This window comes from Dermacentor andersoni, chromosome 2 (assembly GCF_023375885.2).
Source record: "Dermacentor andersoni chromosome 2, qqDerAnde1_hic_scaffold, whole genome shotgun sequence".
Lineage (NCBI taxonomy): Eukaryota > Metazoa > Arthropoda > Arachnida > Ixodida > Ixodidae > Dermacentor > Dermacentor andersoni.
In genome coordinates this window covers 39603235-39629268 of record NC_092815.1, presented here as the reverse complement: position 1 = coordinate 39629268, position 26034 = coordinate 39603235, and the positions used below count along the sequence as shown (strand labels likewise).

The following is a 26034-nucleotide window of genomic DNA, read 5'->3' as shown; positions in this document are numbered from 1 at the left end:
TCCTCTCGCCGAAGCATCAATTTCTTTGTCTCTGAAACTATCTTATGAAAGCGCGCCCTTTAATCTAGCACATGATGCGCCACTTGCGACCTCCACGCGACGTACGACGAAAGACGTGTAACCACGCATGGCTTCCGATCTTGGAGGCCGTGAATCGCGCCGCAACTTTCTCATCTATATTCGTTCGCCGTCCTTTCGATTATTTGTATCGTCAAGTTCGATGAAAAGTCCGCAGTCTACGGTTTCTAAGCAATTTATTGAGAACTTCTGTAGACATGTTTATCAACATACTCTCCATGCACATATAGTCTACGGAGTCATGGTTTGGCCCTCGTAATCGACACTTGCATATGGGATATCTGTAGGTTCGGCCTCAAAGTAAATATAAAAAAAGATCCTGTACAAAGGGCAGAATATAGTGTCAGTGGTGTCTGCGCAGCAGTTTGTATACAGTCAAGTATACCTACAGCAGTCAAGTATACCTGTTTAGGTAAATGCAGTGGCGCCCGTGAAAGTGCTCCCCTCTCATGTGGACATGGAAGCCAGCCAATGGGGTGCTTCATTTGTCCGCGATGCAGGAGTAAGATCCTGACGCATCGTTACAGAGCGGAAAGATTGCGATGGATTGAAACACGCGAGAAATGCAACCAGGTATGTTTTCGTAAGGAAAAAAGTTAGAAGTTTTACAGAAGAAAAGCGGTGAGCTCGACGAGGGTGCTAACCGGATGTGTGCTATACGGGCAAGAAAAAAAATTTAGAGAATAGGGGAAAGCTTGGCTGTGACGATGACAACAGGGCTTTATATATCCAAGCGCTTATAGCAGCTTCAATTTAGAACGGCGACTGGAGGAATTGTCTTTCAGTCATAGACATTCCTGTTGTGTGCTTTACCTATAAGAGCACTTGAAGGCTAGGAAACTACGTGGTCCATTGCATCCGTTCATCAGTCCCGTCCTTCCCGTTACGCCGTCGCCTCTATCATGCCATCATGCTGCCGTCATCTTTATTGTTCGGACGTGGTCAGGCTTCTTTTTCATCCTCAGCTTTACTTTTACCCTACGACAAAGAACAAAAAAAATTGTCTAACGGTGTAGCTCTGGCTAAGCACCAACTATTGTGCGCTAGCACAGTTAGCCCTTGTTTTGCATAGTTTGTCCTGGCTTATTATGGGTATGTGCTACTCGGTCTGTACTAGTCTCCAATGAATCTCTTTGATTCCAACTTGGGTTACTGGGTGTGTGTCAGTAGGCGTGTGCCGCTCTTCAATGAAAGTATTTGACAAAGCGCGCGGCACACTCTTCGGTAGTCTCCTTCGCCCGTCGAGTCCTCTTATAAAGCTTGAGCGTCGGCGTCTACGTAACGTTGTCGCTGTTCGGGAGTTAGCCCGCGCGTTTCTGGTGGCTTCGGCATCAGCGTCGAAACGGCGTTCCCGCTGTGCAGGAGTTTCATTTGCACGTTCACGACATTTCCTCAACCTGTCGGCTTGCAACTTCCCTCGTTTAGCTACGATGTCCGGATCAGTCGAAGACACATTGTCGTTTCAGCCGTAGTTGTGCGTTCCGTCGAACCCGGCGCTCCTCGTTGTTACGATCGGCCAGCGGGGTTAGTGACCTAGCCTCTCCTGCACCACTGCGACGAATCGCTTCGTGAGACATGTTTGGCGGACCGAGTGTTGTTTGTTGGTTCACTGTCGCTGCCACGGATTATAGGAGTAAGAAACTCGTGGAAAAGGGTGTCCTACGGCGTTTCCTCACGGACTCCGGTAACTGCCATGATGGTTTGACATACGCTCCATCTAACTGTTGGTCCCAGGAACCAACACTCGCCAGCTTGAGTCAAGCGTGACAATCCCTGTCTACGAAGCTCTCCTCTTTTCTGTGTGTTCAGGGAAGAAAGGTGCGGGAGTGATTGTGTGAACCCTCGCCCTCAACGCGAGTCCTTCGACGAATTCGAACGGTACAGTTGAACTAAGGTGGGGCGGCAGCTTTCCCTGACCTAGGGATCTAGGGAGGACAGAGCGGGTTTCAACGAACGTTTTTCGGGTACCTAGTGTGCTTCAATTCAGTCATGCTGGACTGATGAGACGTAACTTCCTTCACTCTTCATGTAGATAATGTAAATAAACTCAGTACTCCTCGTTCTTGATGAGGACATGTTCCTCCCTTCAACAACGTCCTTAGCGTAGATGAGTCATACGACGACATGGGCCAGCTGTCCCTTTTGACATGCCCGACTCCAGCTCTTACAGCGTGTGACTAACCCAGATGGACCCCCCGCCTCATCCATGGCCTATCTCTGAAGAACTGCAGAACGACTTGTTCAGACGCGGCGTAAAACTATCTGCGACTGTGAGACGAGGAGAACCGAGCGCGGTTTCCTATTGGCTGCAACTGTCGTGGCGCGCCCGCTCTGATTGGCTGCAGGTGATTACTCTCCTACAACGCGTGGCGTGCCTACTCCTTGCCTCCTCTCCACCGCACTGCATGCTTTTGACTCTTCACGGTCGCGTAGCGCATGGGCAGACAAACAACGGCTTTTCGCCGGTCTGGAAGCACTAGCGCTAGCGCACTAAAACAAGTTTAACCACCACCGCTACTGGGGATTCAATCTCGTGCACTTGCTGCGATATGCAGTTGGAAACCACGGCCGCGCTAGGCCAGCTTGCAGCGTTATAGGGCTTGCCAGTTTGTATGTTGTGCGACAACGCAGACTTTGAGAGGCGCCCTCTGTACACATATTTCGAAGGCCACAAAAATGCCAGTGTGGCGCGCTTAGACTACATTGTGCGCATCGCAAAAAAAAAAAAAAGTTGTTCTTTAAATTAAGTCCGATGAGAGAACATACTGCTGTCCAAATAAGTGCGTTTGGAGCGGGAGAAACCGCTGAAATTTGGTAACACTTTTTTATAGTAAAATACAGTAAATGAAGAGGCTATGTATGGTTAAAAAAATCGTTGAGGCTTTTTTTTTTTTTTTTTTGTAACAGTGGACGACCCTATGCACACACGTTTACCATGCAATATACACCTACTTTCACGATATACCTGCGCTTTCGCTTCTCCCATAAACTTTTGGAGACATGGCAAGCGCAGCGCCAGAGCCTCTGTGAAGTCAAGGTAACTGTCACCGTAAACTGTCAGGACTGCTCTCTTACCCGCACTCTCACTGCGCGTCACTCCGCGGGCGCCGGGACCTTATATACTCTGAAAGCTAGGCACGGCGAACACGCACGTTGCAAATAGAGTGCACCCAGGAACCGCGTGGGCCCGCTACACGTGTACACACACGCCTACGTGCGAGGAGGGAGAGAAAAAGAACAAAACGAAAGCTTGTCCGTTTTCGCACTCGCTCATCTCTTCGCTTCCTCTTTTTTGTAACGCCTGTACACCCAGCGCGCGTGCCCCATGCACCGTGTCTCGACGAGACGCTCTCTGAACGGGTAACACCCTCGCGCCGCGGCTGTAATTGGATGCGGAAGCAGCGTACAAAAGTGCGATATATATATATATATATATATATATATATATATATATATATATATATATATATATATATATATAGAGAGAGAGAGAGAGGCGTATAACGCGCACTAAATCACGATATAGCGCGACGCTCATTTACTTGCACTCAAAACACGCCGTGCTTGCACGGTTGGTTGACCCGTCGCCTCCAAGTACTTAAACGAGTACGCGAGAGGGCGCTAAGAGGCTTCTTTTTTCTTTCTTTCTTTTCTTTCTTTTTCTATCTCTTTCTCTCTCTGTCTCACTTTTTTTTTATTTGTCGCCCTCATAATACGTCGAGCCTTACTCCCCTTTGTTGGAGCGCACGCGCCTGATAAGCGACATTACATTACCGCTCCCGTCGCGAATTCTCTCCGCCCTCTTCTTCTCCGCAGCGTATTGTATGTAATACAGGCGGCAATGTGAGGAAAAGCGACAGCGTATGTGCCATGTATAACACGCACCCGCCAGCAGGCGCGTGAGAGATAAGGACGCTAGAGTCAATCGCTCGCGCACGCACCTCGAGTGTTTAGTCAGGCTCGCAGCTTCATCTCTGCGCGCACGAACGCAAACGCCCACAAGTGCGCGCACAGCGGGCGCGGTGCTCTTTATGGGATGTGGTCGCGGTGCGTGCGCGAGCACGTATGCGCGACAAATAAGGCAGCGTCCTCTTTCCTTACGTGTACCCCCTCTCTCTCTCTCTCTCTCTCTCTCTCTCTCTCTCTCTCTCCTTTCCGATCTGGCCGAGCGACACGAACCGCCTCGGAGCGTCCGACGGAGAGGTGGACAATTTTAATTAAACGTTCCTTATCTTTGTCGCGGTGCCGTGCGCGATTCACCTTCCGTTTGGTTGTTGCGTTTTCTTTTTTTCTTTCTTTTCTTTTTTGTCGCTTTTACTGCTTGAGACTGCAACGCATCCTTCTTCTGCTTTTTCCTTCTTTACACACACACACACACACACATATATATATATATATATATATATATATATATATATATTCCCTTCGCAATATCCATGTCATCCTCGTAAGTGAAATCGCGTCGTATTTAAAGCACCGCTTTCACTAGGGTGCTTTGTAACTTACTGTTGCTTTTTTTTTTTTTTTTTTTTTTTACTGTCTACACCTTTTTCCTATTCGTTTTATATTACCCGTTGCTTTGGGAGGACGGCATGTAAGAAGCGATGAAAGGTGCATAGTACATCAGCAGTGGTATAGTCCAGAGTAAACTAGCTGGCCGAGGCGATATCTTCTGTACCTTTCACACATCTCTTATTGCTTCTGAGAGATAGAAGTTACATAATTTCAAAGGGATAAAGTGCCTCGGAAGGCTGGCCGACGTTCCTATAAGTGGACAAATCTTTGTCGAAGACAGAAGATACGTCCACCCGTCGAAAGGTTCACCAGCCTTCAGAGGCACTTTATTTCTGTTTATATAACTTCTGTACCACATGTGTGATATACTGCATCTGTCGGCCCCTTTAATATCGTTTCGGAGATGGAATGGTCACGTGAAGGGAAGAAAGGAATGTGTCACAAAGCGACGCGTAGCGCGCCTACACACGACAGCATGTCAGAAATATGAGAAATCCGCGGATTTTGCTTCTCCCAACAACACTCGGACAAGACGCAAAAGGTGCAGGCCCTCAGAAACCGTTGGACGCGAAATCGGAGAGTGTATCGCCCTCGTTATACGGCCGCACACGCTCGTGCGATATTTTGTTTAAATTCTTTTCTCTCTCATTTTCTTCTGTTTTGTTTTTTCTTTCTTTTTTTTTTCGGACGTGCCTGATGGAAGGGACCGAGGATCCTCCATTAACGGAAATGACACCGCAAGCGCCGGAAGGAAAGTTGTCGCATACTCGCGAACGCTTCCAGAGCGCCGCTTTATACTTGCCCGGAAATCCGGTTCGCGAATGTCGACCGTTTCCGGAGGACCGCGCGGGTGTCATGCCAAAGGAAGTAGAGAAATTTTCGAACCACGCGTGGAAGGAACGGAAGCAATGGCATCTTCAGGGGATGGGGCACGCCAAAGATGTGGAATCCTGTGGCAGAGAGAAATAAAAGAAAGGTATCATATGTAGGATGGGATGTATAAAGGAAGGAAAGAAAGAAAGAAAGAAAGTTAATTTTTCTGGTGTTATAGGTGCCAAGATCACGATTTGATTATGAGGCACGTCGTAGTGGGAAACGCCATGTTCGCTTTGACTACCTGCATGGAGTCTTTTAACGTGCGCCCAATGCACGGTATGCACGAGCGTTTTTGCATTCCGCCCTCATTAGAATGCGGCCACAGCGGCGGGATCGAACCTGCGACCTCGTGCTCAGCGCAACGCCATAACCACTGAGCTAACGCGGCAGGTAAGTAAGGCAGACAGAAACAAAGCACAACTACGTACAACAAATTTATCTATTACAGCGGCTACAAGCACTCAGTAAAGAGAAGCGAACAGAGAGAGAGAGAGTAAAACTTTATTCAATGTAAATAAAATAAGGCACGATGGTTGGAGCCCCTATTCCAGGGCCCCACTAACAGTGCTTACATTCTTTCTAATGACGCATACCACATACAGAACAGCATATCAAAAACTGCCATCATCAATGGTGATTTAAATGTGGATGTGTCGGAACTGAAAAGGGACTGGTTAACGCTTTTCCTGTGGCAGACATGTATTGCTTGCGATGACATGCCGATCCGGGCCAACCGACCATCCAGCGGCGTACGTGCATCGATTTGACGTTATCAAAGATGTTTACGGTTGCAAGTATGCCGATCAGTGTATATCATAGCGACCACAAAGCCATTGTGACCGTCGTTACTAAGTGACAATGAGTGATGCAATAACGTCTTTACCACAAGTTTTCTCACCACGATGTTTACAGCTCCGCTCGTCATTCTTCGCAAGGTGGAATGGCCTTGATTTCGATTTCGAATTATCGATAAGATCGATAATTGGACGGCATCGAGTCTGTTCTGGAAGTAAATCTATATTGTTACGTAGGAAGACGCAGACGAAAAGCTATGTACAAATATATTTACAAGGAAAATACGCTGCGCTTGGCCAAGAGGCAACAGCCCGCGCTAGCTTCTAATCGTCGTCGTCGTCTTCACACTGCTGGCCTTTCGTGATCGCGCATATTGTGCCGTAGCACTACCCCCGGCTGCAAAAGCGCCGTCCCGGAGCGACTAAAGATCGGACTCGGAAACAGTGTAGTAGGCCTTGAGCCTACTGACGTGTATACGACATCACTAGATGCCACAGGAGAGGACGAGGTTGAGGCCACAGGAGCAATTTCGTAAGTCACAGGCGTCACCTGGCGCAGCACGCGGTAGGGCCCTGTGTATCGCGAAAGGAGCTTCTCTGAAAGTCCGACGTGACGAGAGGGCGACCACAGGAGCACGAGCGCACCAGGTGAAAACTGTACGTCACGATGGCGGGCGTTGTACTGACACTGCTGAGTGGTCTGTGAGGCCGTCAGTCGAGCACGGGCAAGCTGGCGTGCATGGTCAGCGAGGGCGATGGCGTCGCGCGCATACTCGCTTGTTGAGACCGCAGCAGGAGGAAGTGCCGTGTCTAGGGGCAAGGTAGGTTCGCGACCGTACAGTAGATAAAAGGGAGAAAATCCGGCGGTGTCGTGCCGGGAAGAATTGTACGCAAATGTTACGTAAGGAAGGGCAATGTCCCAGTCGTGGTGGTCCTTGGAAACGTACTTGGCCAGCATATCGGTAAGAGTACGGTTTAACCGCTCTGTCAGGCCATTGGTTTGAGGATGGTATGAAGTAGTCAGTTTGTGTTGAATGGAGCAGGAACGCACAATGTCAGCGATAACTTTCGAGAGGAAGTTTCGACCACGGTCAGTAAGCAGCTGTCGCGGGGCGCCATGAAGCAAGATAATGTCACGCAAGAGAAAGTCCGCGACGTCAGTGGCGCAGCTGGTAGGGAGAGCCCGAGTGATAGCGTATCGGGTGGCGTAATCAGTCGCGACGGCTACCCATTTGTTCCCAGAAGATGACGTGGGAAAGGGACCGAGCAGGTCTAATCCAACACGAAAGAACGGTTCCACAGGGACGGTGATCGGCTGGAGATGACCGGCAGGTAGCACCTGAGGTGTCTTCCGACGCTGGCAGGGATCACAGGCAGCAACATAGCGTCGAACGGAGCGAGCGAGACCAGGCCAATAGAAGCGGCGGCGGACGCGGTCGTACGTGCGGGTTACCCCAAGATGTCCTGAAGTGGGTGCGTCATGCATCTCAAAGAGCACAGTCTGTCGTAGCTGTTTTGGCACGACAAGAAGAAGGTCAGAGCCGTCAGGGAGGAAGTTCCTTCGATACAGAATGCCACCCTGGAGGACATATCGGCGAACGGATGCGTCGGTAGGTGTAGAGCGCAGACGCTCGATAAGTGCTCGCAGCGATAGGTCTCGGTACTGCTCATCGGCGATGTTACCGAAGGCAGAGACAGAGAAAATGCCGTTGGCGCTACTACTGTCGGCGTCGTCAGGCTCGTCGACCGGGTAGCGAGACAGGCAGTCAGCGTCCTTGTGCAGTCGGCCAGATTTATAGGTGACAGTATACGAATATTCTTGGAGGCGTAAGGCCCAGCGACCAAGTCTTCCTGTAGGATCTTTCAGTGAGCATAACCAGCAAAGCGCGTGATGGTCTGTGACAACGGAAAAGGATCGGCCATATAAGTATGGGCGGAATTTCGCAACCGCCCAAACTAGGGCCAGACACTCACGCTCAGTGATGGAATAGTTGCGCTCCGCGGGTGAGAGGAGCCTGCTGGCGTAAGCGATAACACGGTCGTGGCCACGCTGGCGTTGTGCCAGTACTGCTCCAATTCCGTGACCGCTGGCATCAGTACGGACTTCGGTAGGCGCAGAAGGATCGAAATGGGCCAAAACGGGAGGCGTTGTGAGAATGTCGATTAGATGAGAGAATGCAGAGGCCTCGTTATCGCCCCACTGGAAAGGAGCGTCTTTTTTCAAAAGGTCGGTTAGTGGTCGTGCTATGGCGGCGAAATTTCTCACGAAACGGCGGAAGTACGAACAAAGGCCGATGAAGCTGCGCACATCCTTGACACACTTCGGAACAGGGAAGTGCGTAACAGCATGGATCTTGCCTGGGTCCGGTTGCACTCCGTTCGCGTCAACGAGATGTCCAAGGACGGTAATCTGGCGACGGCCGAATTGGCACTTCGATGCGTTGAGTTGCAGACCGGCTCGCCGAAAAACGTCCAGGACTGCTGAGAGGCGCTCGAGGTGCGTAGCGAACGTTGGGGAGAATACGATAACGTCGTCCAAGTAGCACAGGCACGTGGACCATTTGAAACCGTGAAGAAGGGAGTCCATCATGCGTTCAAAAGTGGCAGGGGCGTTACATAGACCAAACGGCATCACTTTGAATTGATAAAGACCGTCGGGTGTGACAAAAGCAGTCTTCTCGCGGTCGAGATCGTCCACGGCAATCTGCCAGTAGCCGGAGCGAAGGTCAATAGAAGAGAAATAGCGAGCACCGTGGAGGCAGTCAAGGGCGTCATCAATCCGAGGTAGGGGATACACGTCCTTTTTGGTAACCCTGTTAAGGTGCCGATAATCCACGCAAAAGCGCCATGAGCCATCCTTCTTTTTGACCAGTACTACAGGTGACGCCCATGGACTATATGATGGTTCAATAATGTTCTTGGCAAGCATTTTGCGAACTTCTGCGTGAATAACTTGACGCTCAGCTGGTGACACTCGATACGGGCGGCGATGAATAGGAGGGGCATCGCCGGTATTAATGCGATGTTTGACAGCTGTAGTTTGGGCTAAAGGACGATCGTTAAAGTCAAAAATATCGTGGTAGGAAAACAGAACGCGGTAGAGTTCACGAGCGTGCTCGGAGGGCAAGTCGGGGGCAATCATTTTCCGTAAGTCAGCGATGGTACAATTTGCCGACTGCGATGGTAGAGGAGTATCGGATGAAGTGTCGTCTACTGCAATGGATGCTACTGAGTGATCCTCGAATGAACAAAGCTGGGCCAAAGACATCCCACGTGGCAGCACTTGTGTCGTCAAGCCAAAGTTGACCACTGGCAGGCAGACGCAATTCGCCGTAATAGATAAAACTGTATGGGGTACTGTGATCCCATGTGTAAGGAGGACGTCTTGCATAGGAGCCGCGATGTAGTGACCGTCGGGGACTGGTGGGGATGACACTAGGTCAACGTAGGTCAGTGCCGAAGGTGGCAAGCGAACGAAGTCGGCGGAACTGAGGCGACTGGGGTGTGGTTCAGCAGGATCCAGAACAGGCAGGTCAAGGCGGAGAGTACTGGCGGAACAATCGATGAGAGCAGAATGTGCGGAAAGGAAGTCTAAGCCGAGGATGATGTCGTGGGGACAGTGGGCGATGACTGTGAATAGCACGATTGTTGAGCGATCGGCGAAGGAGACGCGGGCGGTACACATACCAATTACGGGGGCTGTTCCGCCATCGGCGACACGGACAACAGGCGTCGTGGCGGGCGTGATAATTTTCTTGAGCCGGTTACGAAGGTCAGCGCTCATTACGGACAAATGCGCCCCAGTGTCTATGAGAGCAGACACAGAAACACCGTCGACTTGCACGTCAAGAAGGTTCAGATGAGTGGGCAAAGTCAATAGAGGATTTGGCGGCGTAGGGAGCAATGCAGCGTCACCTCGAGGCGCTGCATCGTCTAGTTTTCCGGCTGGGAGCGGCGTCCGAAGGGAGTCGGCGAATAGGAGCGACGGGGCTGGGGAGAGCGAGATTGTCGTCGTTGGGGCGAAGGCGAACGAGAATAGGGGCGGTTCGTTGCAGGAGAATCAGTGGCGGCATTATCGGAGCGTGCGGCATAGGGACGAGAAGGGCCACCTGAGGGGCGAGAGTAGGCAGTATAAGTAGGCCGGCTCGGGGAACTCCAGCGACTACGACAGTGCCGAGAAATGTGCCCGATTCGATGGCAGTGGAAACAAATAGGCTTGTCGTCAGCAGTGCGCCATTCAGATGGGTTGCGGAAACGTGGTGGGTAAGAAGATGCGGGACGGGGCGAAATCGAAGAAGCCGGGCGGGTATTAGGGCGATGGGCCGAGCAGATGGTGTGAAGACCCATGTTTTCAAACTCCTGGCGGACAACTGCCTGGATCAGTGAGACCGTGACTGCAGATGTGTTGGTGGGACTGGAGTCGAAGGCAGCCGGATAGGCGGCCTCGATCTCACGCCGGACGATCCTGGTAACATCGGCAGTGTTGTTGGGACGAGGAGCGTCGGCACAGGAAGATGTCGCTGGGGTGTTGGGCAGACGGGCAAACTGCTGGTCAATACGTCGGCTTTTGGCGAGTTCCAGGCGGCGGCACTCTCTTATAACAGCATCCACCGTCGCTACGTTGTTGCAAACGAGCAAGTTGAAGGCGTCATCGGCAATGCCCTTGAGGATGTGGGAAACCTTGTCTGACTCAGTCATGTGGGTGTCAACTTTGCGGCACAGAGCCAAGACGTCCTGAATGTACGTGACATAGGGCTCTGTTGACGTCTGCACACGGCCGGAAAGCGCCTTCTGCGCGGCAAGTTGTTGACCGTAGGGGTTGCCGAACAAGTCTCGAAGCTGTGTCTTAAGTGAATCCCAACTGGTGAGCTCATCTTCGTGCGTGCGATACCAAACTCGAGGTGTGCCACCGAGGTAAAAGACTACGTTGGCGAGCATAATAGTAGGGTCCCACCGGTTATTGCGGCTGACGTGTTCATACAGGCTGATCCAGTCATCGACGTCTTCCCCATCTTGGCCCGAGAATACGCCAGGATCACGGGGAGCGGGGAGAGTGATGTAGGTCGTCGAAGTGGCAGCAGGTGTCGGAGCCGGCGGAGTCGGGTTGTCGTCGCCGGGAGCCATGAAGGAAGGCTCGACGTACCGTCCACTGCGAAGCTCCGTGACGAGGTACAGGGAACGTCCACCTCCACCAGATATGTTACGTAGGAAGACGCAGACGAAAAGCTATGTACAAATATATTTACAAGGAAAATACGCTGCGCTTGGCCAAGAGGCAACAGCCCGCGCTAGCTTCTAATCGTCGTCGTCGTCTTCACACTGCTGGCCTTTCGTGATCGCGCATATTGTGCCGTAGCAATATTATAAAGAAAAGAAGAACAAACAGAACGCCGACGGGAGTGGTGTTGTGAAAGGGACTGACGGTTACGCGGGCTGTAGATTAAAAAAACTCGGCAGTGAGGAGGCGCTACTTCAGGTCGAGCGCTTATCTCGCGCACTGCATTGGCGATGCTGCTTGCGCGTGGGCTGTCCTCTTCCTCCTATCTTCTGCCTCATTCACGTCTATGTATATTTAGCAGAAGTTCTGCACTTAGCCCGAGTTTCCTCAAAATTTTCAGCCAAAGGCATTGATGTTCTTGTTAACACTTATCTAAGCACTGTGAAAAAAGCACTGCATGCAGCTCCCTCGTCGGAATACAGCCGCCATGACAGGGAGCTGTCACGACTCGACTCGATGCTCGTCATCAGAATAGGAATCAAACGCCTTTATTGCGCGTTTAAGTCTACAAGGTGATAACTTCACGGATTAGATGTTAATCAATGTAAATAAGCCAGTTAGCCGTAAATCTTTGAGGTGATCAAGGCGTCGAAGATCGTGCTATCTTGGCTCCGTGGAATCTGAAATATGTTGTCCTTGCTCCTAGTCGCTCTGCTGCATTTTAGATCAACACGTCACGCGATGCTTGTACCTTCAGAGAGTATATACGCTATATATGCAAATGTTGAACTTGCGTAGCTTGTGACCTCTGCCTATAAGAATAAACGAAACGCGACCTTTATATATGAGCGTGTCTCCAAGTTTGAAAGTTTTGTTTCCTTAAGCTTTCCGCATGTAAAAGCGTCGCAGCAAGCCTATTTCTTTTTTTTTTTTTCAAAGGACGACGCGACCAAGTGACACATCAGCAATCAGAATATTCACGGCAGAGGGCGATTGTTTCGGCTACGAAGCAGCAGCATACAAAAGCACACCGCGTGCCAGAACTATAGTAACGCGCGGCAAAAGGACATATGCATGCGCGGCAAAGCAAGAGCGCGCAAAACGAGGCGGTGTTTTGAGCGCATCTGTGACAAATCCTTGCATGTGCATGCGCGTCGCGCTGTAGCTGCCCTATAGTGTATACACGGACGTGAAGGTATGCGCGCGCCACCATCGAACTGGCTATATCAACATAGCCGATTGTGATATAGAAACGGCATGTCTCGACCTTATAGCGACGTTCATTGTCGCCCACATAACACGGAATCGAGGAGGTTCTTATAAAAACGCTTTAGGCGACGCGCAGCTCGCGGATTTCGGCGAAGACGTGGCTTCATCGATTTTGCGGCGATCGATGCAAACCTATATACACGGCCGATACGAGGAAATGGGTCGCGTGTTCTCCGAGAAAGAGTTGTTACCGCAGAACGGCCAAATTCTGCTGCCGATAGAAGGCCGATGGTTTCCGAGAAGCGTCCGGTGTGCTGTGTACCCTCTATTGTAGCGCGCTCGAAGGTTTCGCTGAGACCGCCTCTCTTCGTTCAATTATATACGTCTTCAGGTCGCGTTCGTGGCACCGCTGGCGGTCAAGTTCCTTCGTACAACATGCCACAAACACATCGGAGCGTAAGCGTGCTGCCTTACAATCTAAGAAAAAAAGGACTAAAAGGGGTAGGGAGGTTAGTCCTTTTGGGGACTAACTGATTTGCCACAACCATTATAGTCCTTTTGGGGACTTACTGACGTGGGATGAACTGTTACACCTCATGCGCTTACTCCTTCGAGGACTAACAGTTGCCCTTTTCCGATGCTCCTCAAGGGAGTAACGGTAATTCTTTCCGATGCTCCGCGAAGGTAGAATTCATGAAATTAGGCATTTATACCGTAGTAAAAAAATTAATGAGCCTGAAAAGAAAAGAAAGGGCGCCCGAGAGTAGGATTTGAATTCACGTCCGCTCGCTCACAAGTCAGATACCTTAACCACTTCACCATGGCGCTCTTTTCTTTTTTGTCCCTCTCTTTAATGGTATTTATTACAGTAGCAACAACCCGACGTTCACCAGTTGTGCATAGTCAGACAATGGAGAGCACAATGAAAGTCACACAGAGAAAAGTCATGGTTCACATTGTGGGTAGAAATGTTGGTTTCACTTTAGAAGGGTGGTAAGGATAGGCTCCTCACCAAAATGGGGTACCAGTCCGGCTGGGTATCAAGTTCATCATAAACCTGCTTTAGGTGCAGTGTGATTTGGATGAAATGTACCCTTGTAGGTACAGCCATTTCGGCGTTTCGGTCCATCATTCGCGTTTTCCGCAAACTGTGCATTCCGATGAGAAAAAAACATATCGAAAGGTGCACTATTATCAGAGGTCGGCAGCAGGTATCGCACAGTATGAGCGTTAATCTCAAAGTCTTTTTTTAAAGTCCGTTGGAGGACATCCCAAAATAGTATGGCGTCGGTGCAGCTAATAAAACAATGTTCAATCGTCTCTGGCACGTCACAAAGGCGACAGCTAACAGAAGAGACAAAGATACCCTTTTTCTGTAGCTATGTTTTAACCGGTATGGTTTCACTGTGAAGTTTATAAAAGAATGTTTTGCAACAAGGGGATATATACATTTTACGAACTCGCTTTAGTACATCGTGACCTGGTCATTGAATCTATAGTGATCGGTAAAATGGAGGGGGAAAAAGCATGGATAATAACTCTTTGTATAACGTTTTACGCGACACGGAGTATACAAGTATGCAGTGGAAAACCGAACTGTCAGGAAACGAACCGCCAAGTAAACTTCTTGCATGAACCTTCACAAGCATAAACGCGAAGAAAAATTGGAAGAAACAAAATCAGGTAACACGTTAACAAGTGCGACTTGCATGAATGACCGAATTATAGGATGCGATGTATCGCGAAAAAAGAAGAAACGAGACACTATTTGCCGCACATAAAGATGTACTAAACCCAGCCCACCTTCACTAACGTGCCTGAAAATATTGTCTCGCCTCATAGGCTCAAAAGTTGAAGACCATACGAAGGTTGCAAAGATTCGGTGAAAGCGTTGGATGTAGAGCCTGGTACAATGTATAACTTGCAATACATAGTAAATTTTTGTTGCCAAGAGCTTATTGCAGGCCTCGGCTTTCCCAAAAATAGAAAGTCGGTGTGGAACGAATGTCTGGGCGTAACTTTGCAGGGCCGAAACCCGTTCTTTCCAATAGTGTGCACTTAATTTATATGCGTGGCACGCCGAGATACTTTGGCGGAACACCGGTCCACTTAACGCCTGCAAACTGTTCTGGTGTATAACACCATGAGCCAAACCATAAGCCTAAGCTTTTTGCGGAGTTCATTCGTGTTCTTTATACGCTGCCAAATTCCTCTATTGTTGATACTAACTTTTCAACATTGGACTTATCCGTGCAGAAGAATGCTAAATCATCTGCATAAGCTAAGACATTTACTTCATTAACCAGTATATTGAAGCCATGGATGTAACTCGACTGAATTACGCTTAAGCATAGCGGTTCCAGATAAAGGGCGAATAGTAATGGGGACATATATGGCATCCTTGTTTTACCGAAGAGCAAATGGAAACGGGTTTAGAGAGTTGTCCATTAATAACTAAACGAGTAGTACAACACGTATAGCAAAGCTTAACGCCTTTAAGCACAACGGAGCCAACATTGGCATGCTCCAGAAGAGAAAATAAGTAGGAGTGACTGACACGATCAAAAGCTTTAGCAAGGTCTACCTGGAGCATTGCAACTGCTCAGTGGAACCGTAACAGTATTGAAGACGTGTACGGGTGATATGTATGTTGGTTTGAATGGATTGGCCCCTAATTCCACACGTCTGATGGGAACCAATGAGAATTGACATCGCAAATTGCAATCTATTCGATAAAACTTTTGCAAAAATTTTATAATCCACGTTTGACAATGTGATTGGTCGGTAGCTTTCAACAGAACGCAGTTTCTCCTTATCTGAACGTTTGGGAATTAAAACTGTGTGGGTTTTGCAAAAAGATTGCGGAAGGGCGTCTACCTCTAAACTTGTAATAAGAATGTCCAATAATATGGGACTGATAATTGATTTGAAAGCTTTGTAATATTCACAGGAAAGTCCATCAGGGCCGGGTGTTTTCGACAGAGGCTGCTGATCAATAGCTAGCTCAATTTCTTGTATCGTAAGGGTATCACTAATGAATGCACAGTCATGATCCTGTAAAGGTTTTACAAGAGACACAGAACTCTCTAAGTCTTTTGCATCGTGATCATCGGGCCGGGCACTAAACAACACACTGTAGTAAGCTTCGAACTTAGGAATTATGTCATTCGTATTTGTTAGAAGACTATACCTTCGGAGTATATTTCCGGAATTACTTTGGAAACAAGCGTGACGTCGCTCGTCAAGTAAAGCTTGACGTGTTGGTTGCTCAGACTCCAGAGCACGCCTATTTCGAGATCGAACTTGCGCACCTCTGTAACGCAGTGCATCATACTTTTGCAACTCACATTTAAGACTTTCTATGTCAACAATGTAGGTGCCTGGCATTTCGCATTCCATCTGATAAAGGTTGTGTAGGCTCTTAAGAAGTATTGTTTCTTCATTCTTTCTATAGAATGCTTTCAGCGATCCAATTTCTATAGCTACTGTACGAACCTCTTGTTTAAAGAGTACCCAAGCTGCAAATAACGGCAAGTCAGTTCTGCAATGCCATTGTCTTTAACATGAAGAGGGGCCTTACTGGCACAGCTGGTATCCGCGGAAGAGGGAACGTCTCCAGTCGCGTCGAGAACCTCAGTAATATCCATTATGTGATCCTGCAAGCTTTCATCCGGAGGCCTTGTCCTGTGTCGTAACTTGTCGGCGTATGTCACAACACATTCTTCAGCTGTGTGGCCAAAGCGTCGGCAGGCTTCACAACGTGGGGTTCTGCAGTTTCGACGAATGTGCCCAACCTTGTTACAGCGGAGACAAAGCAGGGGCCGGCCTGGAATCAATACAAGGCTCTGCACTCCACAAACGTGGAGCAGATGTGGAACGTCGCCCACGCCGACTCCATCGGCAAGAGTCAACACCACGTCACGATTTAGGGTACGCATTTGCTCCATTTCCGATACTCTCCAGCTTTCTGCTGATACAGACTTCACTTTCCCGTAAGCCTGGTGCGCATCTCGAATGTAATCGTCTTCCAAATGCTCAGGAAGCCATAAAAGCTTCATTTTTACTTCCGTGGGCTCGGGGTCAATAACGACGCAGCGTCTACCTTTTACAGATAATTCTCCGCACGTGACTAGCTTCGATTTTGTCATTTCTGATTTGCCCGTCACCATCCACACGTGCGACATCTGAAATTGACCGATGAAACTTATTTACTTCAGGTCAATGACGTTCCGAAGGGCGTCTCTGAAGTCTTGGGCTCTGTACGGTCGACCACTTAAGTCAGCATGCAGGAAAACGGAGTCCACAACCAGCTTACCGGTAGGAAGACGAGGAAGCCCAACACGGTAGTCATTGCTGCTGGCTGAAGCCTGAGCAGCACCTCGGCCAGGGGCCGAGAAATCCTTTGGAGCGGAGAACATGAAAAAAGCGACCGTTCGGAACGCCGTCTTCTTTCTCCTTCACCAAGGCGCTCGGATGACAGGACATGATATTTAGACAAGGTTAAGCATGGGAGCGCAAGTGTGGCAATATAAAAGCGACTCGGCATTTTGTGCAAGCTGTGCAGTGAGTGTCTAAATTTGAGTGCACTTGCGACCATAAGCGACTGCGAAAAGAAATCATCCCGAGTAATCTTAGGGTGATTTAAACTGAACCACTACTCGATGTATACGTGTATAGCGAGCTCAAACGGGGCACCGAAGGCGACAGAGAAGGTCAACTTCTCTGTCGCTTAGCGTGTCTTGTTTGAGATACCCATCGCTTCAGTTCGCAACCTCCTTGGAACGGAAGGAACTGGGGTAATATTTACCAAGAAAATCTAGCCGTCTATCAATGACTTGCGCGTTTAATCTGTATCGCTCACTTATGGTGTGCGCACGAAGGGCATGGCTCTTCACATTCCAGCTTTTAAGTTTCACGCAATTTTCTCACGAAGAGGCAAGGTGCTGCTTTGCATGTAGTTAAATAGAGAGTGTACGAACTTCCAACTATTCACGATTTATAGACAATACCGTTTTCGCCGCATACCTCCACGACACGACGAAAACAGCGAAGTGCATGGGGAGTAACTGCTGTCGTTCGTCCTCCCATTGCTCTCTTTCCGACCAGGGACTAAACACTTTCTCTCCGAAATTTGCACACGGCACGCACATTCATGCAGTTAGTCCTTTGAGGGACGAAAGCGCCCTTTTTAGGACTGACGGCCCAGTTACTCCCGTTTTCCCCGGGATTTTTCTTAGAGTGTACGATATAGACGAGCCCTTTTTGCTTAGAAACGGCGAGAATGCTCGGGCCACATGCGGCGTCTGATATCACCCGTGCGTGACGATCGGGAGGCGGTAACATGAAGGCGTTGCGCAAGCGATCGAGCACACAATTGTATGAAAGAAACACGCGTTGCGGTATATATGTATCAGCCGTGGAAAACGAGAGTTTGCCGTTTTCGACACGCGCTTCAAGTGAATGTAAGGGGTTACTCATTGCCTCCGCCTGGTATATATGTCCCGAGAGTACCCACACACACACACACACACAAAAATCACTTGTAAGAAACCGTTCCTCCTTATTGTTGTTATTGCCTCAACAGATGGCTGCGCCGGTCGTCTTCTTTGTTGTTGTTACGTATACAGGGGACGTATTCTGAAACGTTCGCCGCGGCGAAAGTTTCGCACTGGCCACGCCTCCGCCGTTGCGGCGCGCTCTGAATGGCTGCTTTGACAAAACCGGAAATTCAGGTGGCGTAAGTGAATTTCCGGTTTTGTCAAAGCAGCCATTCAGCGCGCGCCGCAACGGCGGAGGCGTGGCCAGTGCGAAAATTTCGCCGCGGCGAACGTTTCAGAATACGTCCCCAGCTGTGACAGTGTGGGGAGTTGGTCATGCCCTAATAAGCAGGAGGCGTGCCTTCCTTTCTTTTTTTGCACGTCATTAATAATGTCGCAGCCGCGTTGTGTTTTACGCGGCTAAGTCTGTGTGCAAATGTGAACGCTGCAATTATGTATACGTGAAAGGACATGTGTGTGGACTCGCCCTTGGATGAGTGCATGTGACGCTGCCACCTATATGCGTGCTCCTGTTGCTGGTGCCTGTAAGGTGACTACTTGTGCGCTTGTGACTTGTGTGGTTGTGTGGGTGTAGTGCCTGTTGATATTTTATTCTCGCCTTTACTCAAGCAGTAGTATATTTGTGATTTTCGGATAGGTTGCCCTAAAGAAAGAAGACCACTTTCCTACTTTTCTGCATTATCTCTCTCTCTCTCTCTCTCTCTCTCTCTCTCTCTATATATATATATATATATATATATATATATATATATATATATATGGTAGCTACAACCAGCCACTATATGAAGGGAGGCAGTGAGTGCTCTGTGTGCTGCCGATGTGATAAAAGGGGGCGATCGTCACTCCGTTTGCGTAAAAGTGGTTTTTAACGGATGTTTGCGTGTTTACGAGGCGAAGCGGTTGGAAAAGTCAGGATATGAGATAAGCTTCGCAGCGTGTTGATATATCGCATGCGGGCACGGGCTATTCTCGTGCACCGGACGATGAGACGAGAGCGCTCGCTTTAGTAACGTCGTTATCACGCACTGTCGCTTTCCGCTCGTTTCCACTTAGGCAGGAAGCTGAACTTGTGAAGTCGCTATCGTCACTGTTTGCTTTGTCGGGAGGCGTGAGACGTAAATATGCAGCTCAATAATTCTTTGTTTCTTTCTTTTTTTACCTACTTTCCTGGTGGTAGTGGTGGTTTTGGTGATGATGATTGCATTTTATTGGTGCAAGGGCATGTAAGGACAAAGAGCGCCAGGACCTATGTCCTGGTTTTGCAGAATTGTGAGCTTAAAACAATGGTTTAATATAGAGGCTGTACAGAGGCCTACGCGTAAAATAGATCTATGTGTATTGCTGCATCGATTATGAGATAAATACTAAAATAAATGTAGGGCCTTAAGTACTTTGGCTACAGACAGATGTTAAATTAATGTGGATAGTCCGAGTCCCTCACTGTACAATTCTTGCTTGCGCAAGAAATGCGCGGACTCAGAGGTACTTTTATGCATCACATTGTACTTCACCTGTGAGGTAGAACCTGACCGTTAGGATAGAATGACACAATTTCAAGAAATTAAATTGCGCAATATTATTAAGCACTCCTTTGAAGTTAAAGAAGTGGATCCTCTGATAAGAACAACGAGGGATGGGAAAGGGGGGTGTATATGATGTGAGTAAAGTTCCCTAAAATGAGCCATTCGTTCTCGGTGAAGTTCAGGACATTCAATGAGGACATGGAGAACGGTTACGTTCTTTCCTAAGTGTGTGCACGTCGGCGGATCAGTTGCAGTCAAGAGGTATTTATGTGTCTCATAAGTGTGTCCTATTTTGAGTCGTGCCAGAGTAAGTCTGTCAAGCTTCAGTGGGAAAGATTTGGTTAGTTGCGGTATAAGCAGATGCACCTTATTTTGAACTTCTAGTTCCATTAAGTTTGCCAGTGATTACGGAGCGCCTTGCGTACAAGAGGTTTCATGTCCACACTAGGTACCCAGCTTACATCAATGGTGTCCCGATGAGTCCGTTCTCCAGCATTTTCGCCCACCATTTCATTGCCTGCGATCCCAGAGTGGCCTTGCACACGGAATACAGCTAGAGCAAGGTTTAGCTTATATGCTGCATGAATCTGTTTCAGGAGCTTGATGAAAACAGGATTTCGGCTAGCTTTGTCACAGGACAGGGGTGTGACAGCGCTTAACGAATCAGCGTATGCTATAGACTTTTGTATATTGTATTCCGCTATGTGCTCAACAGTGATCAGGATACCGTATATATATGCTTCCGCTGTAAAGGTACTGCTATGGCTATGCACGGTTTTAGAGTTGGAGAAGTTTGGGCCATGGGCTGCGTATGATACCGAAGTTGCAGAATTTGAAGCATCAGTGAAAAAGGCCATAGATCCATACTTGTCTTCAAGGGCCAAGAAATGTTGCTGGATGAGGGCACTTCGACAACTATTCTTCTTATGTTCCTTAAAGGACAAGTCACAAGCGACTGGACGTTGCTCCCAAGGCGGGATGAGTTCATAGTAGTCACTTTCCTGCAGGTCTGTGAATACTATTCCAAAATTTTCCGCAACCGATTTTACTCATAACGGGAACGGCGGAGCGTGTGACGGCCGGTTTAAGTACGGTGGATTTGTGGGCCGATCATTTATAAGTGATGTACATGGATGGTTGTTTTAGGGACATAGCTCTTATCGCTATCGCATAGGTGACTCCAAGATATGTACGCTGGTGATCCAGTGTCCACTGATCTAATTCTGCATAAAGGCTTGCAACAGGGCTGGTATGAAAGGCACCGAGTGCGAGGCGGATACCTAAGTGGTAGACAGGATCAAGTAGCTTAAGTGTTTTCTTTCAAGCTGACTGGTAAGCTGTACATCCATGCGTGACAACACAAGGCTTTTAAACAGATAGAGGAGAAAATATCTGTCTGTTCCCCACAATTGGCGAGATAAAATCTTTAAAAGGTTCATAGTTTTAAGACATTTCAGTTTTAACTGGTTTATATGATGGATGAATGTTAGCTTAGGATCGGAGATCGCAACCAAAAAGAATGTGTTATTTCGTAATTACCAGGCTTTTCCCACTCATCGCGAAGCAAGAGTCAGGACATGTACCCCTCTTCGTCTGGAAAACAGCAGGCAAGTAGTATTTTCTGCATTGATGGAATCTGAACCAGTTTTCGTCTGCCCATTTGGCGAGCCGATTAACACTTAACTCTATCTGGCGTTCACGTATAGAGAGGTCGCAAGATTTGAAGCTGATTTGGATGTCGTCCGCACAGGCAGAATAAGATACCGTAGGTGGTACAACAGAACGAAGAGAGTTCATTTTAATTATGAAAAGTGTGCACCTTGAGCACTCCTCCTTGTGGTACACCGTTTTCTTGGACAATAGTACGCGATAATACACTGGCAACTCATGCGCCGAACTTCCTTTCAGATGAGTAATTTTGCAAAATGTTCAGCACGCCAGCACAAATTCCATACGACGACAGGTCTTGCAGAATGCCGTATAGCCATGCGGTATCATATGCCTTCTCAAGGTCAAAGAATACAGATATACTGTAGTGGCTGTGTACAAATGCGTCATGTATATATGACTAGAGGAGGACAAGGTTATCGGTTGTAGACCTCGCTCTTCGGAAGCCAGGCTGGCGTGGGTCCAATATACCGTTATACTCCAAAACATAGATAAGGCGACGGTCAATCATTTTTGCAAGGACCTTAAGTAAACAGCAAGTGAGTGCAATATGTCTGTAACGGTTAACAAAGGAAGGGTTTTTGACGTGTTTGAGTATCGGTAGGATTATTGCCTCTTTCCAAGCTCAAGATATGTGGCCAGTTGTCAAACTCTTATTGTAAAGGCCTAAAAGGCAGTTTAGGGTCTCATCAGGCAGATTCTTTATTATTTCATGTTAAATTGTCAGAACCTGGGGCCGAGCTGCCACAAGAGCTTATAAGGCAAGCTTGAGTTCATGGAATGTTAATGATTGGTTGTATCCCTCTTATGAACACTTGTTTGGACGCAGAGATATTTGTTCAGCTGTTCTTCTATGGCGCGAGGGGGGGGTCCCTTTAGCATAATTTTCTGAGCTTGATACACTCTCAAAGTGCTCACCAAGATTGTTCGCTTGATCTTCTGTTGTAGCACCAGAGACAGTGACAAGAGGGAAAAAAAAGGGCGTTGTCCTCTTAGTTTACGTATGCCTATTATTTACTTTCTCGCATCCGTGTACGAGTTTATTGAAGATACGTAACGCCTTCAGCTTTCTCTTTTGGATATTCGGTGGATACGCCGGCCATTTGCTTTGCACCGTTTAAAACTTATTAGATTTTCTGCAGTTGGGTCGCGAGTAAAAAATGATCCATGCCTCGTTCTGGCATTTCTTTGCAATTTCACTTTTTTTTCCACGACGGTTTTGTATTTATTTTGTTTGTGCATGACTCGGGTATGCAGTTTTGAGCATAGCAGAGTTAGCAGTGATATAGCAGTGATATAGCAGTGATATAGCTGGCCATTTCCTCCTCGCCTACATGGTTCACATTTTCCAGGCACAGTGTACACATCTTTCTAAATTTCCACCAGTTTGCGCTATGAAGCCTCCATTTTTTGGGGGTAAGCTGATCCATCGTGCCATGTTGTTGTTTCTTGAAGCGTTGGGAAATGATCGCTCCCATACGTATTATTAATAATTTTCCATTTTCTATAGTTATAGAAGGAGTGACGCTGACCCTATGGATAAACCTGTGCATAAATACGTGTTGTTTGTGGCACTGTAAAATGTTGGCTCTGCTTTGTTAAGCAGACAGGCTACAGATGACAGAAAAAAATGTTCTATTGCCCCACCTCACGCGCCACATCTTGAGTCGTCCCAGAGCATGAAAATCTCCGATTACTATATATATATATATATATATATATGGTTCAGGAAGCTGGTCAATCAGCTTTTCAAACTCTGCTGTGTCAAACAAACCGTTCATCGGGCGATATATATATATATATATATATATACATATATGGAGCAAATAGTGACAAGCCGATTGAACAATATAGCCCGAACAGCTACTGCCTCGAATGAACTCTGGAGCAATACATTTTGGCATGCAACTCATTTTTGGGCTTTAAATGCCACGCCGCCTGTAGAGGAATTACCATTATTTCTATCTTTACTAAAAACTATCTATTGCTTTAAAAATTTCCTGTGTGTTGACTTTAAACGTGTTTCTTGAACATAGAACAGTTTTGGCTGATATTCGTTTAGTTAATCTTTGACGTCATCTAGATTATGAATTAGGCCGCTTGCATTCCACTGAATTATTTGTGCTGTCATATTGAGGAAGAGTTGCGTTGTCTGTGTTCGAAAGAACATGCTAAGGATAGGTAAATATGTATACAAGGATGATAACTGTTTAGGTTACCGGTCCCTTTCTTATCCTTCTTAGCGCGCTCCAGAGAGCGCTGATCTTTTGGCGTCGATGACGCTGGCGTTCTTGCATCGATATCCATAGCCTTCTCTGAGGCGCTGGAAGATTGAGAACTAGGTGCTGAGACTCGCGTCTCGGGCCTTGCAGTTCGGTTTAGCTTTTGTACCTCCGGAATTACCGAGGTCTGCATGCAGGCAGGCCTTCGATAATGATGGAGCAGCACTAACTGCTGCCGTCGTGGGGCTGGGCGGAGTGGTTAGCGGCACACTGTTAGTGACCGCGGTAGACTCCAGGGGCATTTTGCGCCACCTCGGAAATGCTGGTGTTACGGTATGAAAGATGTTTCCTTGCTTCGTGAAATGTTATATTTTCTTTGACCTTTAGTGCAATGATTTCATTTTTCTTTCTTCCATTTAGGGCATTTCCTGGAGTAGGTTGGATGGCTTCCATCGCAGTTCACACAATGTGGAGATCCGTCTGAGATCCGTGCCCATACCTCTGGCTTTTGAAGCACCGTCGAGGATTTGGGATGTACAGTCAACCGCAAAAGTTTACGGGACGCAGGTTGTGCCAAGAAGCAGAATTTTCGCGGAGCGTGGTCACACAGCCTAAAATTAGATGTTCCAGCATGTAGTAGCCTTCGCCACCTACACAGCAATTCATTAAATACGAAGTGGCATGCCTTAACAGTGCAGGGATTCACATTTGAAGGGGAAACCGCATCCCGTAAACTTTTGCAGTTGACTGTACAGCCTCACACGAACTTTGATGTAGCCTGCATCTAATGTATTAGGGAGCAGACTAGCACCGAATATTAGTACAGTGTGCTTTGTTCGGAATTGTTCACAATTTCTGCGGACTGGGATCCTTTCTAATTTGATGATATTTTGGTCTTGAACACTTTCGGGCAGCTCGCCCTCACTAAGGTCTGAGATTACTCCACTGCTCGTGTTCACGGTTCGATGTACCGACACAGTAAGTGCCACATCGTCAATGCATTTCAAACAATTCATTTCCTGGAATTGCGTTTTGTCCTTTAGTTCAAAGAGCAGGTCTCCATTGGTCATCTTTGTGGCTTCGTAGCCAGGTCCGATTGTGTTCACGAGCGGCACCAAGAAAGCGGAGAATTTCCGCACACTCTTGTTGCCTTCACTGTGGATCACATGGTACTTAGAGAAGATGTTTTCATTGTTCTTCAAAAAGAACTGAAAGGGAGCTTCGGTTCGCCCTCTTCTCAGAGGGCGATCAAGAGAAAGCGGGGTACGGTAAGCCATCAGATAGGGGATCATGAGTTCTGCAGCAGCGTCAACCGCCCACCACCGAGCCCAACCTGAGGACAGAGCAAAAGCAGCCCTCGCCAGTCGTACGGTGCTACTGTAACCGAATATGGTGTACCAAATGTTGGCCACCGACACAAGGTTAACTATAACGGAATATGGTGTACCCAATGTTGGCCACCGACACAAGGTTAACCCTCGCTGCCTGGAAAGTCGGAAGTAACTAGAAGAGAGGAGGAGACAGGACAGATCCCAAGTGAGAGACAACGACAAAGATTGGAAATGAATATAGGAAAGGGCCACTACCAATTTCCCCCGGATGGGTCAGTCAAAGCCGAGGCCAAAGAGGCGTGTTGTCGCCGCCGAAGTAACCCCCCAGGATCCCCGTTTTCCCGGGCGGCTAAGCCGCGCACGGCTACACGCGGGAGGGTCCCAATCTCGTGTGCACGGGTTACGTGGTGTCGCACACACCAAACGCCTGCTGACGCAGACACCGCTGCGGGCTTACTTACTGTATTTCTTTCTTTTGAATGGTTAGAGTTAACTGGACGGAATGGTGATCTTTCTGTGCTTTTCGAGCTTTGCTTCTTGTCCTGTTAAGAGAGAGAGAGAGAGATTTTTAGAACGAGAACGGTAAACGAGAAACAAACAGCAAGCTTCCAAGAAGCTCGGAATCCGCGTGGAAGTGTGGAACTGTTGTTCTAGCGAAAAAAGCACGCGAAAATATAATCGCAGAATTACAAGTTTGAATGCCCACGGAAACTCGTAAACACGTAGTACAGATACAGTATAGGCGTGACACACAGAGGAAACAGTAGACGGACGACCGCTTCGTTATGAATGCAGCACTGTGCTGGGCCTCAGCATGTATCTGGTCTATTTTTCGTTAGTATATGCGCAAGTAGGAACGTCATCTAACCCCGGGCGCGTTAATCGGCACCTGTTAAAAGAAAAGAGAGCGAGAGAAGAAGAAGAGGACTTCGTCGTCCATTTCGGTTCCGGTGCGCTGCAAATATGCCGCGACAGCAGCAGGCTTTCACAACGTACGCCGGCATTTCCGTTGCTTGATTGCTCCTCAAACAATGAGGCTATA

At 48.1% G+C, this 26034-nt stretch overlaps 1 long non-coding RNA gene across 1 annotated transcript; it reads right to left on the bottom strand.

Moving 5' to 3' along the window:
- Positions 1 to 4448: 4448 nt before the first annotated feature.
- LOC129387741 (uncharacterized) lies at positions 4449 to 25535 on the bottom strand. The gene is made up of 2 exons (XR_008614931.2): positions 25454 to 25535; positions 4449 to 5543 (listed from the first exon to the last, which is right to left on the bottom strand). It is a non-coding gene; the product is annotated as an uncharacterized lncRNA (long non-coding RNA).
- Between the last annotated feature and the right edge of the window lie 499 nt (positions 25536 to 26034).